We start from the raw sequence: 23,465 nt of genomic DNA on the forward strand, positions 1-23,465 counted from the left end.
TCAAATTTTCTTCTCATTTTTATATAATGCCAATTTCCTAATTTGCTCCTCATTAGCCACACTTGAGACTTTTGCCGTGATTGCCTAATGCATGTCTCCAGTATCAACTTTATCTACACTCAGAAACCCTCTCTTCACCACCAGACTAATTTTCCTGAAATTCTATGATAATGTGTCTTGCTCAAAATTTTGCTTGTCATTACCAATTCAAGTGCCTGTCCAAACTCTTTAGTCTGGCTTCCAAGATTGTCTGTATCTAGCCTTAAAAAATGTCTCTAAAAATGCTTCATGAAATTCCTATAAGAAACAAATGTATCTAATCAATGTATCTGAAATATACTTTAACTTGTTTCCTTGGTTGTGTATTTGTTTCTGTTGCTCACTCTGTTAGGGATGTTAGTCATCTCTCTCTCTGCCTCAGTTGTCTTTTAAGGTCCAACTCCAGAGTCAAACACAATGCTTGACACAACAACGATTTGTTGAATGAACGGATGGACTAAGGTCATATGTTACATGGAACTTGGTCATCACTTGTGCCCATAATGAACTTGACTCCTTCTAGGATTTATATATGTGCCAATTATCTTGCAAATATTTTGACATTTTAGCACATATCCCTCCCATTGTTTAATTTGAATATGTCTTTTTAGTCAACTATCTTTAAACTCCTTTTGTACAAACACTAAACACATCTTTCACATTTTGCATATTGCATAGCCAAGCACACTGTCCCCATGTAGTTAGTTTACACCGTTCTTGTGCAGATTACTCACAGGTGCTCAGTAACTTCTTGCTGCCAAATTGAATATGGAAATAGAGATAACGATACTTACTGAGGTCGGCTTTTTTGTCTTTTATGCCCCCTGTGAAATGATTGATCTTTCTCCTTTAAAGCCTCTGTATTTTTAAAGCCAAGATTGATATTATTTAGCAAATTTTGGTAAAGCCTTTAATTATCCCAGGATTGTAACATAATAGCCTTCTGTGATGATGTTATATGAATATCTTCAAATTATATGTGATGAAATGCAGCAAAAGCTAAACCTACACTACGGGAAAAACCCAACAACAGCACGAATATGTGACAGTATAGCTGACCTTGTACTTCAGCCACCTTTGATGGCTGAACCATATCATTTACAAATCAAATGCTGAGATAACAAAAAACAAACCAACCTACCAAGTCCACATGCCATGCAGATTGCAACACAGCATATCACATCCAAATTTTGTAAATAGCTGAATGAAAAAGTGAAATGCACAGTTCAATTTGAAGATGTTTTGTCTACAAGTTGCCAACATCAAATGGTTGACAATATTGCTGCTCATAGATAACTAAGAAGACACAGATTCAAGGCACTTTTGCCATCTTCACATCAGAACTGGATGCTATTAATATCTATGAAAACATATACTTCAGTGAACAATTAAAAATATCAGCAAGACAAAGTCAGGAGGTATGATTCCTTATTAAGGGGAGCCTGTTGAGGCAAGGGAAATAAGACAATGCATTGCAATACTCTGGGAGAGATGACCCTCGACACTTGTTTTCTATTGCTTTTCTAGACCCCTCAGAAAATTCTGGTTGATGGAAAGAATAAAGTTATAAGGTGGCAAGGGACAGGGACTCAAAGTTGTGTAGCACATGGGGTTCTAGAATTCTTGACTTACATCTTAAAAAGTGTGTATATGTGTGAATATGTCGGTTTCTGTGTTTGCATACTTGTATGAAAAAGCATCTCAATTGTAAAGCATTTGGTTAGCAGAAGTCTACTAAAATTTGCTTAAATGTAAACAGGTAATTTACTATAACAACCATAGTGCTTTGAGGAAACCCAGGGTAGAAAAGGGCAGTTTGGGCCACATAGGTAACTGGAAATAATAACTGGAAGGCTCAAGAAACCGGGAAAATTTTTTCACACCACCCCCCACCCCTGATCAATTTTCATGATTTCAGCAAAAACAGTAAAACAAACAGGCAAACAAACAGCAAAGCCTCCTTGCGGCTTCTGAATTTCCACGTTCTCAGTTTACCCAAACAGCAGAGGCTGACCCATACGTCTGTGTCACAAGTCCAGATTTCTCAGGGAAAAATCTCTTTGGTGCACTCTGAGGTCACTGTTCACTGTCATCTGATCAGCTGTGGCTTAGGGAAGGGCCCCGAAGGAAAATCAACCCAGTTTTGCTCAAATATTTCCATAAGCCCCATCATCTCTGGCTCAGAGGGCGATGTGGTATCAGTTACATGGTATGTATATAGTAGCCAGGAGCAATCTCCTCTGTTTGGGGGATTGTGAGAAATGGAGTCATGTAATTGGCAGACACCCTGAAAATGAATATTATAGATGGGGATATAGTATAAGAAAGAGAGGAGAAAGAAGCAGAAACAGGGAGAAATTTACCCACTTCACGGTTATATAGTTATTTAGTTTTGATCTATTTGATACACAAATCAGGGTAATTGCTATTTCTCATTGTTGTATTATTTATTGTTACTATCCTGCTTCATTATCTGATAAGACTTTTTAAAACTTCATATACTGATGATTTATGTGTAATTATAATTCGATGGCAGCTTATTACACACATAATCTAATTTTCCATCCTAAATAAAACATCCAAATGAAAACCTAAATAGGCTTTTTATATACTCATTAACACAATATGTAAAATCAAGTCGGTTCCTAGATTCTTCTCTGCAGTGCCCCACTTTGGTAAGGCAGAATTTATCAATTAACATCCAGCTCACTTACATTTTTTAAAGTGTCCATATCCATTAGCTGGAATTAAAATGACATATTTATAAGATTGAATAGTTTTGCATCTAGTCCTGTAGCATCTATATTTTACCATGCTCATGTTTGAAAAGGCTTACTTCTCTTTCAAACTCATTACAGGTGTATTTTTAATTAGCAGAATTGATGCATAATCTTTATTTCTTTTAACGATGTCCTCGGAGAGGTCACTGTGAATTCAGACACGAGACACTGAATTTTATAAGCTCTGTGGGTCCTCTGGAGCAGTCAAACAATATGACCTAATATAGGTCAGGTGACTGTGACATGTGGGAGCAGAGGCACCATGAGGCTGGTGAAAGCTGGGTTGGTGATAGCTATAAGACAAACAACACAAGTTTTAGGGGAAAAGGTTTTACATTATGAAATACATTCAAATATAAATATGTATTTAGAAGAGAGGAGATATGCAAACTAGATGAAGCACTTTGCTTTATTCATTGGAACCAGATTGGTGATTTGGAAAAGGGCTGAAAGAGAAGAGACTTGGGTTCTAGTTCAGAGTGAGTCATTTATGGAGTGTGTGATTTTTGGGAAGTCACCTATCTTCCTTGAGTTTCAGTTTTCTTGTTCACAAAAAAAGAGTGGGAAAAAGTGATCTCTAAGGTATCTCTCAGTTATTTGATCCTTTGATCTAAAATAATTAATAGACCCTTTATTCTTGAGTCAGCTAATTCATGCAGTTTCCTCCTGTCAGGGGATGTTATCAACAATTGACAGGATCTGATGATACCTATAAAAAGACTGGTTAGTTTGCATACTTCCTTTCTTTTTCCTGAGGTTGCACATCTTGTTCATGTTGCCCTGGCTTCTCCAAGGTGATGAGGAAGGAATTTCATTTGCAGAAAATAGCTGAGGGAGGCTGGGTGCCTCCTGATGAATGGGAAGCCATGGGAAGGGCAGCAGCCTGGAACACGTTCAGTTCCACCTCTTTCTTTTGGCACTTTCTCACTTTGTAGTAATGGTGTTAAATCGGGGACTAGCATAATACAAGTTTGACAATTGTGCAGGACAGAAATGCAAACTACAGGCAACTACACCCTCTTCATCCATCTCCGGCATACTTCAAGATTGGAGAAAAAGGTTAAAAGTGTGAGGCAATTTGTAATTTGGAGATAGAAGAATTCATTTTCTAATAGGAAAGCTAAATTATATATAAAAAAGAAACTTTTATTAAAGCTGTTCCACCAGAATGACTCTGATTAAGAAGTAGAGCAATTTTCATCATGTAAATTATGTTTTTAAATTAGATTTAAATAACAGAGTAATACTTTTATTCATGTTATCCGCCATTTAAAAGATAAATAATTTGGTTAACTTCCTGCATTTTCACGAGGTGAAATTCCATCACAATCCTTGAGTAATTGAAACCGTGGTAATTTTTAGAGCCATCCAATTACAGGAATTCAGTGCAATTATTTTTCTAATAAAGTTAAGTTTTCACTTACATGTGTCTGTCATTTCCTGTCCATGTGAGAATGTTCTAAAAATCTTTTTCTGATGAACCCTGGATATTATTGCACCTGTAGAGGGATATTTATTGATACTGTCAGATAAATGTAAAGGCCATAAAAGAAGGCATGATTATAAATTTTAGTATGTCTATCTTTGTTTTTCTGCCAGTATCAATAAATAATTGTGACTGTTTTTCAGTAAGCTATTGACCATAGTAATAGTGTAACACTGAGTGGGATTCCGGAATTTTACAAAGAATTTAATGGAAATGTTAATGTGTGCATATTCTATTTGCACAGATATGTCATAGTAAAGATAGGACTAACTTGATCAGTGCCTCCTAACGATCTGAGAATTATGTCTTTTTGTGTTTTGACAGGAGAAAATTTGAGGGAATTCAGGCCAGTGGGATCACAAGAATTTGCCCAGTGTTTATGTTAAACTGTAATTTTAAGATTGGAGAACATTATAAGACCTTCAGAAAAGTTTTCGGTTGAATTAGTTATTTAACTGATCACTGTCCACACATTTATTCAGCGAGCCAGGCACTGTGCTAGGTTTGGGGATACAGAGATTAATTGACCTGGTCCTTTCTCTTAAGGAAGTTGCAGTTCCAGAACTAGTATCTGTTAAATACAGGATGGGAAAGTCATACGATATTCAGGGATTTTGTACTGGGGGGTGGGCAGTGTGCTGGGTGGAGGTGGGAGGGAGTTACTGGAAAAACTTATGACAACTCTCACCTCAGCAAAGTCAAGTTAGTGACTCAGGTCTACAGTCAATGAAAGTTATTTTGGGAACATGGTTCTTTTCTCCTAGCTTTTCCTGCTCCTTTTGACTATAAGGAGTTAATTTGCCTCATCGCTCAAGATTAACAGATATACAAAAGGATGAGTAGATCTTGAAAGTAAAATGAGAGAGAGAAATCAATTTATTTGAGAATAAAACCATGCTTTGAAACCATGGACCCCTGTGTAGAGTTATTATAGGTCTAAATATTGTTGTAATGTATATCTAAAGGTTTGGATCACTTTTAGTTTAATGACAAAATCTACGTTTTAAAAGGTCAGCCAATGAATTAAACATGTGTGTGGTAGATATTTGCATTGCTCTATCATTTCAAAGGTACAGTGTAGTCAAAAGGCAGTGTGCCTGATGTATAATGAAATCAGGCTGAGATCAGGTTTTATTATCTAGCAGACTTTCCCGAAAATTGATCAAGTTGAAAAGAATAAAAATGTAAACTCTGGTTTTTAGGATACAATTACAAAATAGTCACCCTCAAAGTGAAAAATGCATTTAACTGTGGCACAAGTTATAGTTACCAGTATGTGGGCTCTCTGAAAAACAACAAACAATGACTTGCAAATTAAATGACTTTCTTTGAACTGAAGCCCACTGTGAAGTTGAGGGTGTGTGTGAGGAAGACCTGTCGATATTTTCAATATTTATATTGAAAAATAGACAAGGGGAGAAGCCTTGACGTCAACAGTCCAAAGACACCAGAATTGTGGTAAACACTATGTTATAAATGTCTGACAAAGAAACGATTACCATTGAGTTAGCTGTTAGTGACCAAGAAAATATACAGAAGGTCAACATTAAAGTGCAAGAAAAATAAAGTCTAAATAGTAAGTCAACAACATACTGGGATCTGAGAATGTCTGTACAAAAGTCATCATGCCTAAAACAGTTCATGGCGCAGATGGTTGGTCGACAATAACAAAATATGTGTAACTAAGTGAAGTTCCTCATTAGCACTTATAAGAACTGTTTGGGAGAAGACTAATAGAAGGGATTATCTGGATCTGGACTATTGATTGCTATTTTTCAAGAGGTCAGAGAGTGATTTTAACTATCAGAAGTGGGCCATGCCCCAAAACAGGCCTTACCAAGGGCTGTCAACCATTTTTACCTTATTTGTGCTGGAGTTGTAGCAATGAAGAAATTCCCCTCAAGCCTTTGATAAGCATAGTATTTTAATTAACATAATCTAAATTTCCCACTGAGAGTTGAACCCTTTCTTTGGAAAGTTCACATCCCAATATGGCCACTATAAGGAGGGAAACACGGGCTATATTTTGATGTACATAAACAGTAGTCGATAATTGCTTGCGATGTCCCATTTTGTGTGCAGAGGGTGGGTCACTAGAGAATAGCGTTCCCAGAGCAAATTGGTACTCTTTCTTTGAGGTAAAGTGCTCATATGTTTAAGGTAAATTACCTCTTCCAAGAAGACCATTTTGCTCTCTGAAGAAGTAATTTAGTTCAAAAGGGTACCAATTCAGTATCATTAAGCCTTTCAGGAGCTACATTTTCTATTATAAGCAAATCCTGGATAAGGTAATTTGCCTCAATTAGATGATCACTTTGAATCCAGGAGGGAGTATATTTCACTTACCTTACTCATAGTCATCAATTTTCTTTTGATTGCCCAAGTGTGTGTGGAAATATGTTATGTATTATATGAAAGTTTAATAAAATAAGACCCAGTCCCTTGTTTGAGTAACATATGTTCAGCAGTACTTTAGCACATGTCCCAGTTATTGTTAAACATAGATTAAGTCCTCAGGACTTATAACTTGGTCTATTGAGATATACAAAATATGGTCCCTCATTAAAAGGAGTTCATAAAGTTTTTATTTTCGAGAGGAAGGTGCCTGGATAGGCAATAGAACAGACTGGCCTAACTTTTGTGGATGTGGTAAGGACTGACATTTTAACAACTATGAAAGTGCTTTAAATATTAAGCCTTAGGAAGCACTAATTACATTTATTATTTAAAAGGCATAATGGGAAGAAATAAAGCCAAGAAAAATTTAGGGAAAATACCTAGAATTAGTGCCTAATAAGCAGCTCTTCTGACAGCTAAAGAGTAGGTGAAGGTTACTGGTAGAAAATCTATCACTGCTGTGACTTAAAATGGGAATACAGGAAATGTGCTAGAGGAAAGTAAAAATCATTAGGGTGCTGCAATTTAAACATTAGGCAGTGACCAGCTGGCCACCTCTTGGCTCCTAGGTTCATAACCTGTCAATAAATCTCACATTAATCAACACTTATTGTTCTTTGCCTATAGAGCAATCGAAGTAGTCATGGTGTTCTTTTCACAGCCCTCTTACTTAGGGTGTATCATTGCACCTCAGGTGCAAATGGATGCAACACTTCTTTGTTTGCTTGCAACGCAAGTCACTTGTCAAACCTATCTCGGATTTGCATATATTGCAGCTCTGGTGCTATAAGAATTGAGATGCTAGAATGAATTGTTTCAAAGTAAAGATGTATCAGTTTTATTTTATTTAGCAAGGCATTATACCTAGGATACTTCCTAGACTGAGAAACAGAATTACAATTGAAGGACAGCCAACAACAACCAAGTCCTTACTACCACAACAAAATCACATCTAACTGTGTTTACCTCTGGCCTTACTAAGCTCACTTAGTGTCTTTAGAAAGACACTAAGTGCATTTAGAAAACTAGAAAAAAGAAAAATCTCTTTGATGTCTGATCAGTAAAAAAAATTGTTTCACTAGCAACAATTATTTTCGTAGCTAATTATATATGTTCACTGTGCACTGTTACCACTTTATAAGGAGAGCTGAGTGCAGCCTGGAGATACCTGATGCTCTGGTCTGAGGACCAGCCAGTGGCAGTGGAGAGGGTCAGGGGCCACTTACACCTGAGACGGACCATTGACTAGGTTGTGCCAAACGTGGATGTCCAAGCAAACATAGAAGTACAGCCTCACTGAGAAGCCAAGAGTGTCAGGTGTACCCGAGGTGATTTTATCAGCAGCAACAAATACCTGTGGTGGAACTGAGACACCAAAAGGTAGTTTAAGCAGTATTGTAACATCAAGATAGCTGATTCCACACGAAAAGCCAGCTGACAATGAATCGATGTCTCTGAATCAGCTGACAATATAATAAAGGTATTCATAAAAAGGTAAGAATCTTCTTATGTTCTCTTTAAAATTATTACAGATATATTTACTGATCACAGATACTTCGGTGTTGGAAAACAGGGAACCATCTTCATCAAAATAAATTAAATGAATTTCAGTACCCCTTTAATGGTATAGTCCAAGGGCCAATAGCCCAGAGATCTTAACATAGAATGATACTTTATTTTTGTAGCAGCCTTCTTGGTAGTTTTAACTAAACACAGATTTAAAACACAAATGTTTCTTGTCATTCACAATAGTAATGTTGCGTAAAGCATTGAATACTTTAGGATGTACTAGGGTAAATGCAAGGTTAGGTTCCTGCAAGCCTCTGGTCACAATATTTTCATGAGTCAATTAATACATAACACTGTTTATGTGTGTTTCTGTTTAATACACCTTATTTAATATATTTTGGTGATTCGTTAACTTTGGACTTATAGCCAATAGTATTATTACTCATGCCTGAATTATGCCTATCTAACATGTCATATTCCAACTTTTTAAGCTTAGAAACACACTTGAAAACACTTCAACACTATGCTTGAGGACTATACAAAGCAGTAAAATCACCAACAAAAAGCATAAAAAATATGTAGCAAAAAACAGACTGTAAAAAAGACACTTGCTTATAGTATGAGAATTGAAACAAAAATGACCAGTATTGCCTTGTTTGATTTCACTTGGGAACCTGCAGGTGAAAAACTCAAATTTTTTGTTATGGCACATGTCCACAAATAATGATCTCTAAAATATGACAGTATTGACTCTGAGTTTACAAATAAATGTAAGCTAGGAGGCAAATTTATAAATATGAAATATGCGAACAATGAAGATTGATCATATGTATTATGCAGTGACTAATTTTTATACTTCTTAGGTTTATAGTGATTAAGTGGTCATTTTCCAAAACAAATGGTTTAGAAGTACATAGGATTTTGCTTAGACTTTAAATTTTGTCCGTGGCCATTCATTTTGGAAAATCAATTTAAAAACTTTTATTTTCTCTCAATTTAGTGAAACATTGTAGTTATTTCAGTAGCCATATTCAGAAATTCAATAGTTCAGAGATTATAAATCACAAAGACACATGGAAAGGCAATTACAGGAAGAGAAATCAAGGGAAAGAATACATGTTTTGATATTATAGTTTATGGTAGGTTTAAAAAGCTGAGATATACTTAATCAACAGTGGTTGGTGGGACTTGACAATTTCAATTTTATTTTACAGCTTATAATTGAAAATGGCCTGAGGAACAGGATGGATGGAAACATTTATTTGAAGATAATAAAACTATTAAGTTAACTCCATGACATTCTATGATGACATTATTTGGGCTTTGCTTTATATAATCTCCATTCTGAAGTGCCTAGGATTGGCCAATATTTAAGACATGAACATTTGATTCCCTATAAAATAAAAATGGTCTAAAAGACATTTTATAAAGTGTGCTCTGTTGAAATGTATCATTCTGTATTGCCAAGAGAGCATACACTTTGAATTGAAAGGGAGTGGGAAGAAAATAGAGAATGACTTATGCAGGGTGCTTTTAAGCTCATGACAGAAATAACTCTGGCAATATGTGGTCACTCAAGAAACTTCAAAGGGGTTGAAATCTGAGTTTTGAAGGGGAATAAAGGAAATATAAAGCTAAGATAACATTTTCATAAAAAACTTTATTTAAAAATAATGAATGTATAAAATTGACTGTGTAAAAGAGGAAGAGCAAAATCTGTGGATGTTAAAAAAAAAGAATGGAATTGGGCCAATATATGTAGGCAATTAAAGTACCATTAAACAGCAAGTTATTAGGAAGACAGATTGAAGTGTTCATTATTACTTTCTCTACTGGCAGGTTCAAACATCAGCTGTAAACAGATGAGAGTGATTCAGTGATCTTTCTCTTATCTGGGCTTTATCATCTGAAACTAACTTCTTTCTTGTCTTTTGTTTTTGCTTTCAGTCTGTGGCTTCATACAACAGGTTTATCTTCTAGACCACATTTATGGAAAAAGAAAGAAACTGAAAAAAAAATCAAACTCTTAAAAGGATGTCATTTTTTTTTTCTAAAAATGAAGTCATTTAGAGATAATGGGTTTTAAAAACTTGTCTAAATTTCTTTTAATATATTTAAAAAGCACACTTTGTATAACTGAAATGATCCCTATGAAAAGAAAAAAAATTACTTTTAGCACATTACATTGTGCCACAATACTTTTTTCCCTGGGATATTTAATATTAGTCTTTAAGATGTATGAGGACAAGCACATGAACACAGCATTATCTGATGAGGTGTGTCAACATGGACAGACCAAGCCAATGAAGAGGAATTAGTCTTCCCTTCAGAGAAGATATGAAGAAACACAGGCAAAGGCATTTGTAAAATCTCCTGAGACACTAGTGTTTTCTGAAAATTCATGGGTGATTTAGTTCCCAGGGTTGTCCTTGGTTAGAGCACTTGCCTGTCTCAAAAGAATTCTTAGTTTTAATTAAAGAGCTTCTTGTCTAATAGTGTGGAAATGTTCCAGGGCTCCCACTGGAGCACCAGCAGCTGAGTGGCATGGCATGCCAGCTTTGCTGGCACATTGCCTGTAGGCAGCCCCTCACCTGGTGCCAGCCAAGCCTAACGACCAGTGTCCCTGGGGTACCAGTTTCACTGCCAGCTGCCCAAGCATGCAGCTTTTGGGCAGTAGCCAAAGGCATCTATAGCAGTGGCAGCAGGGGCATATCCCAAGCCTTACAGCTCTGGCTGCTTGAAGGAGCACTGGACCCGATTGGGAGGAGCATCGGGCCTCACTGGGGCAGCTCTGGTGCTGTGACTTCCTGGAGTGTGGGCAGAGAGGCCCACATGGAGTGCCAGGCCAACATTGGTGAGTTTCCAGCAGCAACCTTCCCTGCAGGCACTGGGATCCATATCCCAACACTGCTGCAGGCCTCCCTCAACTGTTAAACCTGGCCTAACTGAGGGGAGCATGGTGTACTTTGCCTCCAGCCACACTGAGGCCCAGGAGCTTTCCATGACTTCACTGCAGGTTGGGTCTAGGTAGGGGCAGAAGCTTTTCCCTTTGAAATCTGGTGCCAGGATGGTAAGTGGACCATCAGGTTTGAGCTCTCCAGGTGTCAGTCAAGCTTTGAGCTCATTATGCAGATTTAAAATGGGAGCGGGGTGACTGGTGCCTTTAAACACCAATTGGAGTTAAGATTAAAAACAGTCCAATCAGCTTTGTAGGAGACCCTAAGAGAATATAACCAGAGTGAGCAATCAGCTTGATTCATTCAGCAGATGGCCTCTGAAGAAGAAGCATTGAGCAGATGACCTCTGTGGGATCTGATGTTTCTGAGACCTCTGTAGACTCAGACTTATGCAGCATTCCAGACCTCCACAAAACTCCAGACCTCTGTGGACTTTCACAGAGACCCGGCCACTGTACATGCTTCCAGCAATGCCTCTGCTATCGCATGCAAGGAGCACTGTTGGCCCCAGCCTGGTGTCTCCAAGAGCTGTTGGCTATTTGTTCACACCCACAGCTCACTAAAAGCTGTAACACTGGCATTTTTAACACTGACTCCTGGTGACCGGTGCTGACTGGTGCTACTGACTCGTGACCAGCACTCTCTCTGGACACCTTTTAGAGTCTTCCACTGCTTCTGATGGTCTGGTACCAGCTCTTGGTAGTGTTGAGCCCAGTTCTGTCTGGTCCGGTGACCAGTGTTGTCCAATCTGGCCTTCAGACTGTGTCACCTCAGCAGCCCTACCTGTGAACACCTTCAGCTGCCACTATGAGTTGGATCTTGGTGCACTGCTTACCAGTGTGCAACCAGCTCTAGGCCCCCACTGAAGGGACAGTGCCATCTTGCTGAGTGACCTTTGCTTAGTACAACTGGACACTGTGGACACTATCTGGGGTGAGACAGTTGACCACTTGTGGCCTTAGAAACTGTTTTGGTCCCCAATCCCTTGTCAAATAAACCCCAATACCTTGTTAAATAAACCCCATTGTAGTTGTACCCTGAGCCCAAATGGATTTTGCAATTATCAGCACATGATTGAGAACTCACAGTGAGTGACCTGTCCCCCTCCTTGGCACTGTCCTTGGACACTTTTTCAAGTACTGTTTTAGAAAGATTCTTATTCTCTCATTGGTCTTTTTATATAGTACACATGTAGGGAGAGTAAACACTAAGCCCTTCTGACCCAATGGAGCGGGCAGAATATGTGCTCAAATATAGGCCAGCAAAATCACTTTCTCAAGGGACTTTTCACAAGGTCTAGAGTGATCACAAATATCCCACTCCCTCCTAAAATGTGATTATTGATAACTAAACATTTATTTTTATTATTTTTTAAAGATTTATTTATTTATTTATACAAGCACTGGGTACAGTCAGAAGCGCGGGAGGGTGAGAGAATTCACCAGAGCCAGAGCGGGTAGCAGAACAGGCAGACTGATGAAATACACTGCTGAGGTGAGCAGTGGGCGTGGCGGGAGAGGTCTGTCTTGCCATGTGGGGCACTCGCCAGTGGCCGGGGATTGTACCAGCACTGCAGAGGCTGCAGACAGCTTTGCAGCCCAGCACTCAACCACTGCACCACCAGGGGAGGCCCGATAACTAAACATTTAATAAGCACTTTTTATTTATAAGGTATTGGGTTAACAACTTTAAATGTATTCATTTGTTTAATTCTCACAACAGTTCCGTAAGGTAGGTGCTCTTGTGATACCCATTTTACCGATGAGAAACTCAGGCAAAAAGAAATTAAATAATTTGCCCAAGGACACAGAGCAAGAAAGTGGTGGAGCCACAATTCAACCTTAGTTAGTGTTATTCATTAACGTGATCACCATGAATTAATTGATCGGATGATCTAGCTAGACGCTTGGAAAGTCTGCAAGACTAGTTTTCAGTACAGATCAATTTTAATGTGAGTGAGTGAGACAAGTGATTATGGGATGCTGCAGAGCATGGGCAGTGTCCATGTGGAGGATCCCAGCTAACCAAGAAGAACTATAATGATTCTAAGTACTGAGAAACATAAAAGGAAGAAATACTCACAAGGGATCTGCTAAAGTACAATTTTCACATCTTCACAAATTTGCTATAGCTCAAGTTCATAGAATTACCATCAGTATTGAAACAAACATGTTTTAATGTTCAGAGTAGGTACAGAGCAACAAAACAGTGTGTAAGATAAAATTGTACCTCATCTTTGGATTCTCTTACTACAGTGGATAGTAAAAAATTTTGTCTTGTCTGAATGTAAGATGATATAAGGATTTTAGTGAGACACATGAATAATGTATAGGGTAACTTCTTCTTGTGGCTCCCTGGCCTAGGTGTGATCATCATGCCAACAATAACTGAAACATGAGTCAAAGAAGATACTAATCCCAAGAAGAATCTTCCAGAGCTCTGATATATCCTAACCAAGATGCCAATGTGAAGCAGGGAAAACTGGATGTATTTGTAAGAATAGAATTTTCTTACTGTTCAACTCGATCTGAAATAGACAGTCATAAGGTCATAATATTAACAAATTAAAACTTTGCAATTCTGTAACTGTGAGGCTTTAGTTGAGACATAGCAATCCATTTTACTTCACTTGTTCCAAGAGTAAAGTTTCTCATCTGACTGCTTCACTTCAGGAGATACAGTAGTGTACTACTCATAGATATGTATACACATGCACACGCATGTATGTATACACAGGAGCAAACACATCACTCTACTCTAAAACACTCAGGGACTTTAAGGTAGGTGCAATTTATATATCCCATATCCTCAGGAAAAGAATTCCAAGACCCCAGGGAATGCCTGAAGGCAGGGATAGTCATGAACCTTGTTTATACTATATTTCCCTATATATGCATACCTATGATAATGTTCAACTCATAATTTGGCACAGTAAGAGATTAACAACAGTCACTAATACTAATAGAACAATTGCAACATTATACTGTAATAAGTTAACTGAATGGCATCTCACTCTCATTGGCTAATGAACAGAGAGCTGATATGATGTGTGAATTTTCTGGACTAAGTTACTAAAGACATTGCATGCTTTTTTGGTCCTCCTTACTCCGGTTGCAATGACTGGAGTTCACATGTTTCACAAGTCATAGCTAAATGATAAGAGTTACCTGAGCTGTATCATGCTTTTTTGTGAAAGGGAAACAAATTATTACAGGATGTGTCACAGGGGCAGGGGTTGGGGTTGGTAGAAGCACTCGCTGAGGCTGTGGAAATGGGCAGCATCGTCCCTGCCCCAAATTCCATGTGGCCTACCTCTTAGATGCCTTGGTACAACTCCCAGCATGCCAGGAACCGGACTTCCTGAATGGGGAGCTGTTGGAAAGGAGGAAGGACTGAGATGGTACTGGATGAGGAACAGAGGACACCAGAGGCCGGCTGATTCTGGTCTTTGTTTTTTAAGCTTTATTTATTTTGGCAGGCAGGCTCTTCTAGGCAATGGCAGTCCTCATCTTGACCTCCTACTAGATTATCCAACTTGGATGGTCCAACATTAATTTCAGTTCTCTCCTCTCCAGCTCACTGGGCCTGGTTCATCTTCTGCTGGGGGGTGCCTTGGATTCCTGGAAGCTTTGTTTTTAGACTTGAGTTCCCACTTTCTAACCTGGCACTTGACAAAGCATTTGCCCACCAGGGGATGGGTGATATTGGAGTCTGCGCAGAAGTCTCTTATTTAAAATTCTTCCCTAGGGCCTCCCCGGTGGCACAGCGGTTGAGCGCTGGGTTGGGAAGCTGCCCGCAGCTTCTGCAGTACCGGTTCTATCCCCGGCTGCTCCCCGGCCACTGGAGGAGGGTCCCACATGGCTCGCAGACCTCTCCTGCCGCCCGCTGCTCCCCTCAGCAGTGTACCACAGTCCTTCTGCCTGCTCTGCTCCCCGCTCTGGCTCTGGTGAATTCTCTCACCCTCCCGCGCTTCTGACTGTACCCAGTGCTTCTATAAACAAATAAATAAATAAATCTTTAAAAAAAATAATAAAATTCTTCTCTCTATTCTTCTTCTTCTTCCTCTTCTTCCTCTTCTTCCTCTTCTTCCTCTTCTTCCTCTTCTTCCTCTTCTTCCTCTTCTTCCTCTTCTTCCTCTTCTTCTTCTTCTTCTTCTTCTTCCTCTCTCTCTCTCTTTCTCTCTCTCTCTCTCTCTCACACACACACACACACACACACACATCTTTGAGTGCATTGAGAACCCCTCAGTTCTACACAGTATCAAAATTAGTGGCATAATCATGTTTTTACTGATACAATATTGTTTTAAATTATCCAAAGATCAGACCAATTCTCCATCTTAACAGTCTAGGTGATTAGAAAGCATTTTAAAAATATCTACTCTTGCAAATGCTGGGTGAAACTATCAAAGGGAAAGTTTTATATATTGAAGGGTGCCAATAAAATATGCCAAGAAATTACAAATGCCAAGGAAAGATAATGTAACACAGAGAAGCATGAAATCTGATCTTTAACTTTATGACTATCATTGTTCTTGCTTCTCAGGGTCACATGTTTCTCAACAATTCTGGAATTGGAAGTCAGGCTCATTCAGCAGTTAATGATGGCATCTCCAATGGTTTATAGGTTTAGACAGGTACTATCATACAGTAAGTGAAATTGGGGCACAAATCAAAACTGCATTCTATTGTATGCAGAATTAGCAGAGTATGGTGTACACTCAAAATGATGTATGAGGAACAGATCACATCTAGCTAGAATACATATTTTAACCCCTTGTTGAGCTGAAAGAGATTCACATTTCAGCTGAACTAATGTTCATTATCTTTTAGCAATTTATCTTTCTTCTTACTGTAAAAAGATTCTAATTGTAGAAAAGGGTTAATCAAATTTATAGTAACAAATTACTTGATTTACTTTAAATCAGATATTCATATTAAAAAGTTCTATTGTAGCAAATTAAAGAAAATCATTATTGTAAATATGACCTTGCCTTGGAAGAAGTGATGCTATACTTGGCAATCCCAGTTTCAGTTTATTTATGTATCCAAATCTTTTCAAATTTTCATGCGTTTTTGGTAAGTCTATTTTATGTCTTTATATTTAACTTATTACAGATGGGCTTTGTCAGAATATCCCATATAAGATCAAGAATCTGAGCTCATAATATTAATGTGGTCACAAGATAAAAATACAACTTCATGATCCCCCTCGTTCCCCTTAACTGCTTTTATCTGAACAAAAATGGGGAACAATAGAACATCCACAACAGGAGAAATGACATCATTGTATCTACTAATGAAGCACAGCTGAATTACTGAGTAACCTGCACTAATAATGTGCTAATAAAATAGGCATGTACAGTATAAAATCAGGTTGCCTATAAGCTAGTCCCTGACAGAAACAGAACTGGTATGAAAGACTAATGTCTATTGGAGACTTTCATTTAATGAGTAATTCATTGTAATTAAAATGAAAATGAAATAGTTTTCACTACTGGCTCCTAAGAGAGTTTATCCAGGCAACAGAGTACCTAGTTCTAGTTCAAGGTAATTTTATATTTAGTTAGCTCCTATTCAAATACAGCATCTTTTCTTTCTGAGAAGATATAGCTTTTTTTTCTTACTTTTATCTTCCTTTCCTTTTTTATTTAATTCTTTCTTTTTAAGCAGATGGAAAGTGTTTGTTTTGGGTTACAGATGTCACTGAATTATCTATGGACTCAGTGAGAAGATAATTTCAATTTTACTTTTGATCTGCATAGAAGGCTGGAGGATTATAAAAATCAGGTACTAGGGGCAGTTTTGCAATCCTAATTACAGTTTTTGGTTTGGGTTGTTAAAAATTCCATGTTTCCCTTACTCTGGATTCACAGTGTCAAAGGAATTATATGTGGTTTTAGTTTTTCTATGAAATTGCAGGTATGATCTTTTGAATTTGTAGAGTCTTTCACTTTTCCAAATTTAACTCTTATTGTGCTTCAAGAAGGTTTGAGAGATGATGATGGTAAATGTTTCTTTCCCAACCTTACCTGAAAACATAAACAGAATACAGGGGTGAAATGTACTGTGAATTAGATGAACATATAGACCACGGCAGAAAAATAGCAGGGTGGGTAGAAATTCATGGTGGTGAAGCATTGGTAACATACAGGTCAAATTCATTCAATATTTAATCTATCTGAATATACATTCTTAATATTTGTTGAGATCTCAGTGTTTGGACTGCTCTAAACAGGGTCTCTCAATTTCAGCACTACTGAAATTTTGACTGGATAATTCTTTGCTGTAGGAGTCTGTCCTGTGAGATATCTAGTCTATTCCTAACCTCTACCTGATAGAAACTAGTAGCTTCTCTCCCTAGTTGTGACAACCACAAATCTCTCTACAGTGTATTGTGTGCCCTGGGGCGGGGCTTAAATTGCCCCTTATTAAGAACTACTGCTTTGAGACCTCCCTGGCTGCATAGGGGGTTGAGCGTCGCACTATGAAGCAATACACAGCCTCTGCAGCACGAGTTTGATTCCCAGCCGGCCAGGGAGAAATCCACATGGCGCTGCAGACCCCTCCTGACTCACCCGCTGCTCCCCTCAGCAGTGTATTTCAGTGGAGCTGCCTGTTCTGCTCCCCACTCTGTGTCTGGTGAATCCTCTCACCCCTCGCATCTCTGGCCTGTATCCCAGCTCTTGGGGGGGGGGGCGGGGGAAGAACTACTGCTTTGATGCAAAAGATTTTACAGAAAAAAAAAATGCTGTGTGTCAAATGTTGGGATACAATTTATTAAGGTTAAAAATTAAGCCCCCACTCCTTGCCCAGCTGGCAGGTTTGAGAGGCTAGAATAGTTAAGGGAATGGATAAGACTGCCTTAGGGACAAGGCCATAAAACTGACAACCATGACCAGAAAAACCAACCCAGCTCCAGGAATGCAAAAACAAGGCCAGGACATGTTTCTGTGTCAAAGGCCAGTGCCTGAGACTAGACAGCCCAGCAGATAACTGGTGCAAACTGGTGCCTCAAGTTATAAAGTCCAGGAAAACAGATTATAAAAAGAGAGCCTTAAATCCTTCTTCATGGGCAAACCTCTTCCTTCTCGCCCACTGCTTCTCTTAGTGGTGTATTTCCCACAAATCTGCCTTACCTGTTCTCCATTCTGTCTCTGGTGAATCTTTCACCCCCAGAGCTTCTGCCTCACCCCCATATTTTCCCACAACACCAAATTGTTGCAAACTTGGCATATTTGACTCCTGGAAAAGATAATTTTTAACAATCCCCTCTGTCTATGACAAAATCATTTTTATTAATGTAACAAAGTGAAATTAATGGTCATGTTGGTGGGTGTCTCTGTAGCTCAAATGCAATGGGAGTGTGTGGAGGTCTTCCTAGCCCAACAGGCAATTCTCAGATGCTAGTAGAAAGCCCAAGAATTCAATTCAATTCTTATATTGTTACCTGGAGATAGCATCAGTTTCTATGGGTAATGGACTCAGTCTTCCAAGACTGCATTCCACTTCAGATGCCAGCTACAAACCCAGGTTGCCATAATCTGGGCTTCTGAATAACCAGTTAACAGACTGGAGATTCTTGTGACAATCTCTTCAGACTTTAGATGCCCTTCAAGAGCCCATATTATTATCTGTGCTTCTGACCTACTAACTGTATATCAGATGTTGACAGGCTATCAGAGGTTAATTAGCTTTGATTAATTTGCTAGAACAGCACACGGAACTCAGGAAACCCATTCACTCACTAGAACACTGAGTTATTGCAAAGAATACTATAACAAGAAACTCTCCAATGTCCCCTCCTCTGGGGCTTTTATGGGGCCTTTATTACATAAGCATAAGTGATTAATTCATTGGTCATTTGCAATGGAGCTCAGCCTCCAGTCCCTCACTTCTCCCGGAAGGTCCAGTTTGGGATTGGAACTCCCAATCCTCTAATCAAAAGGTTGATTTCGGGCCTCCCCGGTGGCGCAGCGGTAGAGTGCTGGGTTGCGAAGCTGCCCGCAGCCTCTGCAGCACCGGATCAATTCCCGGCTGCTCCCTGGCCACCAGAGGAGGATCCCACATGGCGCGCGGACCTCTCCTGCCGCCCGCTGCTCCCCTCAGCAGTGTACTTCATCCATCTGCCTGTTCTGCTCCCTGCTCTGGCTCCGGTGAGTTCTCTCACCCTCCCGCGCTTCTGACTGTACCCAGTGCTTGTATAAATAAATAAATAAAATCTAAAAAAAAAAAAAAAAAAAGGTTGATTTCCCTGGCAATTAGCCCCCGTTGTCTGGTACTTCCCAAAAGTTAAATTCATTGACATAGCAACTAGTCCCAATCCTCAGTTGCTTCTTAAAAAGTTAACTTCATTAAAACAACCAGGGGCACTCTTAACATTTAGAAAATTCCAAGATTTGGGGGAAAGACGTTAGCCGGGAATGTTGGATGAAGACGAAACACGAATAAGCAGTATATACTTGGATGACACATATTTTTCTTGTAAATCACCTTATCACAATGGCTAAGAGAGTGAGAATTTTCTTTTATTCATGATTATTGCTATATACTCTTTTCTTTGTATGTGTTATATCAGTAAAGTAAAAATGAAATAAATATTACAAGAAATAGAAAATAGATTGATATTATTTCATACTGTATGTATTTTCCAAGGAAAGTCTTATATTTACATATCAGCTTGTTACAATAATAAACACAATAATTATGTTATAGTTTAATTACAATTAAAAGAAATTCAATAGGAAAGTTGAAATAGGAAAAAATTAAATTTAAGCATATCATTCAAATTTAATATTTATTTACACATTAATATTTGCATTTACCATGCCAAAATACCAAACCAAGTTTACAGAAACATCAAACCCAAATACCTAAACATACCTAAACATTTTTTTTAAAGATTTATGAGATACCATCTCACACCAGTGAGAATGGCACATAAAAAAACTAGCAACAACAAATGTTGGCGAGGTTGTGGAGAAAAAGGAACTCTCCTGCACTGCTGGTGGGAATGCAAACTGGTCCAACCACTATGGAGAGCTGTGTGGAGATTTCTGGACCTACTAAACATAGAGCTTCCATATGATCTAGCGATTCCACTCCTAGGTATTTACCCAAAGGACACAGAAACATCAACTCCAAAGAGCACCTGCACCCCTATGTTTATAGCAGCACTGTTTACAATAGCTAAGCTTTGGAAACAACCCAATGCCCAAAAATAGGTGACTGAATCAAGAAGATGGGTACATATATACCATGGAATATTACACAGCATTCAAAAAAGATAAACACATGCAATTTGCAGCAACATGGATGGCGCTGGAAGGGATCATGCTCAGCGAAATAAGCCAGAAAGAAAAAGAAAAACACCGGATGGTCTCACTCATAGCAGGAATCTAGAAAACTTAAATAAGGGACCAGGAAAATGAACAACTGTAAGAAAGTAAAAATCACAATCAACAAACAACTATGAACCAGAGACACTCTATGAGGGGTGGGGGGCAGGGAGGGGAGGGATTGGGGTCAAAATAAGGGGGTTGCAATTGTATGGGGAATATAAAAATAAAATTAAAAAAAAGAAAGAAAGAATAAAGATCTTCCCAGACAAAAAAAAAAAAAAGATTTATTTATGCGTACAAGAGCTGGGGTGCAGGACAGAGGTGTGGGGTTGAGAGTATTCACCAGAGACAGAGTGGGGAGCAGAATAGCCGGGTCTACTTAAATACACTGCTGAGGGGAACAGCAGGTGAGACAAGAGGTCTGCTGTGCCATGTGGGTCACCTCCCTGACTGGGGATGGAACTCGTGCTGCAGTGGCTGGCAATAGCTTGATAGCTCTGTGTCTTTAACCCTGTGCCACCAGAGAGGCCCCAAATTCCTAAACTTTACAGATACACCTCCATGAAGGGGCTCTGCCATTGTCCTCACTCTCATTTACATGCAGCGTCCTTGGACTACAAGCACTATGTGACTTGAACTGGAATTCCTGAGTGTGGGAGCTACTGGGAGCTAGGGGAAGAGCTGAGCTGTCAGGTGATGTCATATATCACACAAGGCAGATGGGCCCTGGGGCTCTTGCTTCTTCAGATTTGACTTGCACCCAGGGACTTGGGGGCACTTGGAAGGAGATACATGGAGGAGAGACATATAGAGACATTTCAAAGAGGCATGTGGGTGAGAGACATGTGGGAAGGTTGTCCTTGGCAGAGATGATGGCAGCCATTACTTTGATTTGTATTTCGATTTTACTCCTTTTGTCCTAGACCTGCTTTACCCTTTTCTTGATGTTCTCCACTAGATGGAAAGCTTCCAGACCTCAGCAGCTCTGCATAGGACCAACCCTGTTTGGTTAAGTATTTGCCCATAAGGAGATGGATAATTTTCAGAGTTCTATTAGGAATATACTTCTCTCTCAGTGTGCACTAATTCTATTAAAGATCTTTCCTACTAAGAGTATGTTTTGTTTGCCTTTGTGTACGTAGATGGCCAAATCCTTTCAGAGTGAGCACCCCTTAATAGTTTATAATTCTTGGGTACCCCTTGGTTACATGCTAAAATAAGAAAAAAATATATTACGGTTTGTTGTCTGCTTCAAAAAATTTAAGCAGTCACATAGAAATAGTTTTGAAGCAACTTGGGTTTCATTTCTTTGTGGTTAAATCATTGTGCTACCTTTGTTTATTTTGGATCTATGACTTAAAACCAGAAATATGCACATATGTACGGGCTGGAGATGCAAACTATGCATAAAATGTTCTCAAAAAATTCTAAACTCTTAAATGAACTTCATTCTGAAATGAATGCACTTGAGGGATCCCCCTGTGTATAATGGTCAAATGTATAACTGAGCATTAGTGAAGTTAATTTCCCCATCAAATATAATGTTTATTGCAAGGTAAATAACAGAAATAAATATTACTAAAAGTAAAAAATGTATATATTATTAAATATATATATATAATAGTAATGGTTGCAGTTGTTTCAAACTTAGTGGTCTCAACCAGGGGCAATTTTGTCTTTGAGGGGACATTTGCTAATGACAAGTGACAATTTTGATTGTCGTACAGGGGATGGTGGTGCTACTGGCATTTAGTAAGTGTGGACAGGGATGCTGCTAAATATCCTGCAATCTGCAGAACAGTTTCCAACCCCCAGCAGGAATCACCCAGTTGAAAATATCAGTAGTGCCAAGGTTGAGACACCCTGGCTCAAACCAATCAAAGATTTCTTACCTGGAGGAGTATTTTACCCCTGACACTGTTTAAAATATAGGTGCATGGTGATGATAAAAAGCAGATGAACTTTTAGTATGTTTTATTATTGTGTGTAAATTTTTGAAAAACAATGCATCCCTTATTTTCTTTTTCTGGAACAGACTGTTGTCATTGCTCCGGCCTGGGTGAGATGTCCAATATATCAAAAATCCAGGCATAAAGATATTCTTGTGGCTTAAATAGGCCTCACTAAAGTATTCAATGTCATTAATAGAACTGAACTTTTGAAGCTTCTGAGAAAAATTGGCAGCTCTAAAAATTTTCCCAATATGCTAAGGTTAATCTGAGATGACATGTGTCATACTTTAGTGCTATGGTGTTTGGCTAGCTCCAAATGGTAAGGAGAACTTATATTTCAGAATTTAACTCTTTTTGAGATCTAGGAAGAGAGAGAGTGTTGACAACATTTGTTGGAGAGACACATTCACACTAACTGATTATATAAACTGCAGGGAACACATATAAATCAGGAAATAGAAAACATCAAAGATAAAAGTGGGCCGTCAGAGAGAGAGGATGGCAAATATGAAATTTACCAATTTTTTGGTCCTGTTTGTTTTGTTTACTTTTGTGTTAACTAGATCATCTAAGACTACAAAAGATTTTGTCCAGGGTATCTTAAAGATGGTAACTCAAAGACAAACAGACTATCTCCTATCTGGTAAATTTTCATGTAATGAAGCAGAATTCATTCTCTGCAGAGAGCACACTCATTCTTGTCTGTATGTCTTTATTTTTTCCTCTTTTTTGGTCACCCAGTTCACCTTTCCACCAGAGAAAGAAGCAAATTTGATGTTTTCTGAAGGTTTAGCTTGAATGGGACTTTGTTATCTAGTATTCATTACCTTTAGTTTAATTTTAAAATATTTCTAGGATATTTTTTGTGAGATTACACCTACCTTCTTTATGGTACTCCCTCCTCCCTACTCGTGATGAAGTTGTGAGCCAGGCTTGACCAATCAGAGCATTGCCTTCTCTTGGCCACAATGATTGATTTACAGATAGTAGCATAATCTAAACAGA

This window comes from Talpa europaea, assembly GCF_964194135.1.
Source record: "Talpa europaea genome assembly, chromosome: X".
NCBI lineage: Eukaryota > Metazoa > Chordata > Mammalia > Eulipotyphla > Talpidae > Talpa > Talpa europaea.